The sequence below is a fragment of the Notolabrus celidotus genome, chromosome 17 (assembly GCF_009762535.1).
Source record: "Notolabrus celidotus isolate fNotCel1 chromosome 17, fNotCel1.pri, whole genome shotgun sequence".
NCBI classification, from domain to species: Eukaryota; Metazoa; Chordata; class Actinopteri; order Labriformes; family Labridae; genus Notolabrus; species Notolabrus celidotus.
In genome coordinates, this window is record NC_048288.1 from 1,208,681 (window position 1) to 1,215,494 (window position 6,814).

A 6,814-nucleotide genomic window follows, 5' to 3' on the forward strand; every position below is an offset into this window, starting at 1 on the left:
CTCAGGATTCAGAAGATAAATGACTTTTGTATATTGGTGTTTATCTGTGGGTCTCTGTTCGAACATGCGCTTAAAAGCAGCTTTTAACTCCAAACACTGTCGTCTGAAGCATTCACAGAGCTTTCAAGTTGATGTGTTTCTTAGAGACGTGAGTTACTTTAATGTTGACTCAGAGAAAATAAAGGGTCAGTGTCCTAAATCCTAAATATTCATCTTTGTTCACAGTTACCTGCAAAATTAATATTTCCAATCCAATTCACTTTATTTATGGAGCGAATAAAAAAAAACAATCAAGTTTAACAAAGTGCTGCACAGTGAGGTAAAATAAGTTAAAACAGAACATGAAACGCTGTCAGAACATAAAATAGAATCAAATAAAATAATTGTAATAAAACACATAAAACACTTAAAAAAATAATTAAAAAAAACACAAAAACAGAATAAATAATACAAAAGAAATAAATAAAAACAAGGTAAGAGCAAATAACAATCCACTAAAAGAATATAAAATGTCTTATAAAAGTATATAATCTGCAGACCTCCAATTTAATTTTATACTGTTCACTTTTTTCATGTTGTGTTAATTTCCCTTGCGTTTGTCTAAATGATATATTCAGCTAATAAACTGATTGATAGAACTGAAATAACCTATATAATAAAATAACTGATAAAATTATGATTTTAATTATTTATTTATTTAAAAACGTGATTTTAATAACTGCCAGATTACAGTTAAAAACTGATCTTTTCCAGATAAGGTGGGCGCCTGTTGCTTCGTTTCTTTTTGGCTAACTCTCTGATGGGCTGATTAGTGATATACATAAATATTATTATATATCTTATTGAATTATTTTTAAGTTTACTGTGAGGATTTAATATTATTATTATTATTATTATTATTATTATTATTATTATTATTATTATTATTATTACTATTATTATTATTATTATTATTATTATTATTATTATTATTATTATTACTATTATTATTATTATTATTATTATTACTATTTATACAATTATTTATATTTATTGTTGTTACTATTACTTTTTTTTTTTTGTGTGTTAACCATGACAATCTTCATATTATTATTATTAAGGATGTTTGTATTTATCTTTTTCTAATTTTGTATTATATATTATATATTTATTTATTTTTACTTTCAGACTATGGACGAGGTGTTTTCAAAAATCTTGTTTGTTTTTTTGCCTCTGAGTCTGATGGCTGCATTGTTTTGTGATGTTGGCTGAGTCTAATAAAAAACGTTCAAAAAAAAAAAAAGTGATTTTATTTTGATTTTAAAAAATCTTAATATATAAACAAAATTTGAGATTAAGAGTTGATCTTGTGGTGTGTGTAAGTTTGAAAATGACCAATAATGAAACACCACATTGATCTGATACTGCATGTTTGGATTCAATTTAATGATATCAGAAATACTTTATTTATCCCAGGGAGGGAAATTCAGTTATTACAGAGCTCTTATACACAGTATGTAAGAAAGTTAGATATTAATAGAAGAAGGAATATAAGATGAAATAAAATAAAGAAAAATAAGATGAAATAAAATAAAGTAAAATAAGATGAGATAAATAAATAAAATAAGATAAGATAAAATAAAGTAAAATAAGATGAGATAAATAAAATAAAATAAAATAAGATAAGATAAATAAAATAAGATAAGATAAAATAAAGTAAAATAAGATGAGATAAATAAAATCAAATAAAATAAGATAAAGTAGAATAAGATGAGATAAATAAAATAAAATAAAATAAGATAAGATAAATAAAATAAGATAAGATAAAATAAAGTAAAATAAGATGAGATAAATAAAATAAAATAAAATAAGATAAGATAAATAAAATAAGATAAGATAAAATAAAGTAAAATAAGATGAGATAAATAAAATAAGATAAGATAAAATAAAGTAAAATAAGATGAGATAAATAAAATAAGATAAGATAAAATAAAGTAAAATAAGATGAGATAAATAAAATAAAATAAGATAAGATAAATAAAATAAGATAAGATAAGATAAAATAAGATAAGATAAGATAAGATGAAATAAAATAAAATAAAATAAAATAAGATAAGATAAGATAAATAAAATAAGATAAGATAAGATAAAATAAGATAAGATAAGATAAGTTGAAATAAAATAAAATAAAATAAAATAAGATAAGATAAAATAAAATAAAGTAAAATAAGATGAGATAAATAAAATAAAATAAGATAAATTAAAATAAGATAAGATAAGATAAGATAAATTAAAATAAGATAAGATAAGATAAGATAAATTAAAATAAGATCAGATAAGATAAGATAAAATAAAATAAAGTAAAGTAAAATATGATAAGATAAATAAATTAAGATAAAATAAAATAAAATAAGATAAGATAAGATAAAATAAAATAAAATAAAGTAAAGTAAAATATGATAAGATAAATAAAATGTAATAAAATAAGATAAGATAAGATAAGATGAAATAAAATAAAATTATTGAGTCTCTATTGTCAGTATAGCTTAGCTGGATTTGCCTTTTGTTATCAGGTATTATATTTGTTTGTACTTGGTATGTGAAAATATATTATAATGGCAATATGCATGACATTGACCTGTGGGGGGGGAGTGGTCTGGCAGCTGGGTTTGGAATGTACGGTATAATATGGTGGCAGTATGTTATTTTGTTCTATTTATGTATTTTATTTTATTCTTTTTTCTTTGTTTCACTTCCTTCTCTTCTCTTTCGAATGTAAATGTCTTTATATAATTCACTCTTAATGTTTTATTTGAAATGTGTAATGTGGTTTGAAGACAAGATGTATGATCTGATTTCATTCTCTTCCATTTGTGAAAAAACAAAAAACAGTAAAACTGTTTGAGAACTAAATAAAATAACAGATAATAAAATAACATAAGATAAAATAACATAAGATGAAATAAAATAAGATAAAATAAAATAAGAGGAAATAAAATAAAATAAGATCAAATGAAATAAAAAAGATCAAATGAAATATGATGAAATAAAAAAGATAAAATAAAATACGATGAAATAAAATAATGAAATGAAATAAAATAAAATAAGATGAAATAAAATAAAATAAGAAGAAATAAAATAAGATTAAATAAAATAAGATGAAATAAAATAAAATAAGATGAAATAAAATAAGATGAAATAAAATAAGATGTAATAAAATGAGATGAAATAAAATAATGAAATGAAATAAAATAAAATAAGATGAAATAAAATAAAATAAGAAGAAATAAAATAAGATTAAATAAAATAAGATGAAATAAAATAAAATAAGATGAAATAAAATAAGATGAAATAAAATAAGATGTAATAAAATGAGATGAAATAAAATAAGATGAAATAAAATAAGATTAAATAAAATAAGATTAAAATAAAATAAGATTAAAATAAAATAAGTAATATATACAACTTGACATGAGCCTTGTGGAGTAAATAATAAAGCTAGACAATCTAAATGACTGAAGTTAGGTGATGAACACCCAATGTGCAATCAATTTTAAAGTGCAATTATACAATAAATGTGATGATGTTATGTGTTATTTCCATAACAGGGAAATGTTTGGTTTTGATGTAAATAGATTAACATTGTAGTTCATTTCAATAAAGTTTGAATGTAGGAATCACTGTAACATGAATCACTGGAACATGAATCACTGTAACATGAGTCACTGGAACATGAATCACTGGAACATGAGTCACTGGAACATGAATCACTGGAACATGAATCACTGTAACATGAATCACTGTAACATGAATCACTGGTACATGAATCACTGGAACATGAATCACTGTAACATGAATCACTGTAACATGAATCACTGGAACATGAATCACTGGAACATGAATCACTGGAACATGAATCACTGAAACATGAATCAACATTGCACTGAGGGGACTTTGTAACATTGATTACTGTTACTTCACTCTGTGCTTTTACTTTTTAAAGTCATTTATCCTCTCCCCATCACTTCAATCACATTGATTTCATACAGCTAGTCTAGATGTCACCTCACTAACAGTAACCTTGCTCTCTTTGATCAGCCTCTGGTTCTTCCTGCTCTGGATCTGAAGAGGTCCTCCTCTGCATCTGGACCTGAAAGTCTCCCATAGAGTTTAGTTGTTTGCCAACCTTCACCTGTGATATTGATATAGAAACAGCCTCACGCTGTCAGAAGATCCATGCAGCTCTTAACTCTCCTTGTGACCATCACAGAGGATGCTGCGTCACAACTTCAGCAGCCAGTAGAACAGAGACAAAGCTCTTTAATCAGGATGGATCAAATGTTGAACTCAGACCACTTCATGTCACGTTCCCACAGAACACACACACTTGTATCTGGCATGACTGTCTGTGTTCACCTGATTATTCAGGATGAGCTTGTGCAGGGTCTTTTAGATGAAACCAACTACAGGGAGAGGGGGGTGAGGTTTGATAGAAGGCTCAAATAGAAGACTGGCTTAACTTTAAATATGATTAGTGATCATAGAATCCTATAACATCGATAGTGGAAGTGTAACTGGTGGGACTGCATTGTGTTTTTTGATGACTGACACCAGGATCTGCTTTTATCTGCTCTTCGTTTATTCTCTGTTCAACAGATAGAAAAGAACCTCAGCTTTTTATATTCAGCCTGCCTCCGCCCCTGCACAGATAAAAGCACATTTCAGCTAGCTTAAACCTCAGAGCATGCACACCAGCACAACGCATGTGCACGTTTAGCTGGCCTGCTTCAACACGTCCAAAATATCATTTTTGGAAAGACTTAAGAAATAAAAGTAAATTCTGTTTAATAAACACATTAAAACATCATACAGGACACAAGCACACAGGATATACACTAGAGATCAAAATTAGAGAACGATTTATAAACAATTGATTTCTTCTGCAATAATGTAATCTTCCCTGCCCAACAGTTGAAGGTTTTTTTTGTTGTGACTATAATATGCTACTAGAACTTTTTTTTTTACAAAATAACTAAGACATTTAAAAAAAAAAAAACTTAATTTAGCAGAAAACACAATGATCAAAATTAGAGAACAACAATGACTGTAGGAACAATATGACTTTCTGAAGGTTACAACAGTCAACAATTAGTAGGATGCGTACAGGCCTTTGCTTTGAATGACTTCAGAACATCTACGGCCACAGGACATCACTAGTCTCTCACACTGCTCTGGTGTAGTTTTGGTCCACTCTTCTTCCAGTCTCTTCCACAGTTCGGTGACTGTAGTGGGTTTCTTGGCCATAACTTTGTCGCCAAGGACTTTCCAGAGGTTCTCTATTGGGTTTAGATCAAGACTCTGGGCAGGCCATTTCATTATTTCAATGCTTTCAATTTCAAGGAACTGCTTTACCCGTTTTGCTGTGTGACAGGGAGCATTGTCCTGCATGAACACCGGCAGCTGATTGGGTGATGAACGCAGGGAAGGAACCATATGTTGTTGCAGAAGGTTCTGGTAAACATTTGCATTCACTCTGCCATGTAGCTGTATAAGAGGCCCAACTCCTGCTGCAGAAAACATGCCCCAAACCATGACACTTCCTCCTCCACCTTTCTGACTTCTTTACACTCTTTGGGTTCAGTCTTTCCCCAGTTTGTCGCCGAACATAATGTTTCCCATCAGACCCAAATAAATTCAACTTGCTTTCATCACTAAAGTGAACTTTGGACCAGTTCTCCTCTGTCCACACAACATGCTCCTCAGCAAAGGTTAGTCTAGCCTTTTGAATCTCTCTGCTAATGAGAGGTTTGGTCACTGCAGAGTGGGCTTTCAGTTCAAATGCTCTTAAACGCTGAGACACTGTATGACGAGACAGATCCTCACCCTGTTCAGCGTTGAACTGGCGAGCAATTCCAGCTGCAGTGTTGAAACGATTGCCCATTGAGATCCTCTGCATTATGCTGTCCTCTCTTGCATTCGTCTTTTCGTGGACAACCAGCCTTCTTGGGGGACTTGAATGAGTTTGTGACGTTGTAAAGATGCAATATTCTTGAAATCACAGATTTGGAATGACCAACTTGTCTTGCTATGGCTGATAGGGTCATCCCTTTGGCCTTCATCTGGACAACCTGCTGCCGGAGGGTTTCGGGGACTTTAGAACGGCTCACCATCTTGTAGAGTCAGTGAAACTGGAAGTTAGGCTGCCAGTTAAATAGGGGTTGTCAGATAATCAAGGAAATTAGAACCAAGTGTCAGATTAACACCAATAACTGGGAGGTATCTGAAAGTGTTCTCTAATTTTGATCAGTGTTCTTTTTCTAATATCTCACTTAAGTTTTTTATACTGTGCTTCAGAATATATTTAACTCTTGAAATATGTTTAAAATATTGCTTTTTTACTCCTGCTTAAATCATTTCAAATATGACTATGCAGTCACCTGGATATTTAGGAAATTGTAGATTGTTCTCTAATTTTGATCTCCAGTGTAAATAGATGGAAAACGATAGAAAAGTTAAGCAACAGACACTTACCTCTCCCCCATGGGTAACATTCAAAAAGGGTGAGGGAAGGGGGGCAAACCAAATCTAAAGGTCAAGAAACCAACGTAGAAGAAGTTGACTGGAAGAAGAGGCAGCACATAAAAATACTTAGAAATCACTAAGAGGCTCTACAACACACTTACAACACACAGGTATACTTTGTGTAATTACAAAATAATAATTATTAATTAATGGTGTATTTTTAACCCTGTTACATAAAGTAAATACAATTCAATTAAGGTATTAAAATTAAAAAAAATTAAAAAATCTGTCGGGGCACGTGCCTCACCTCGAA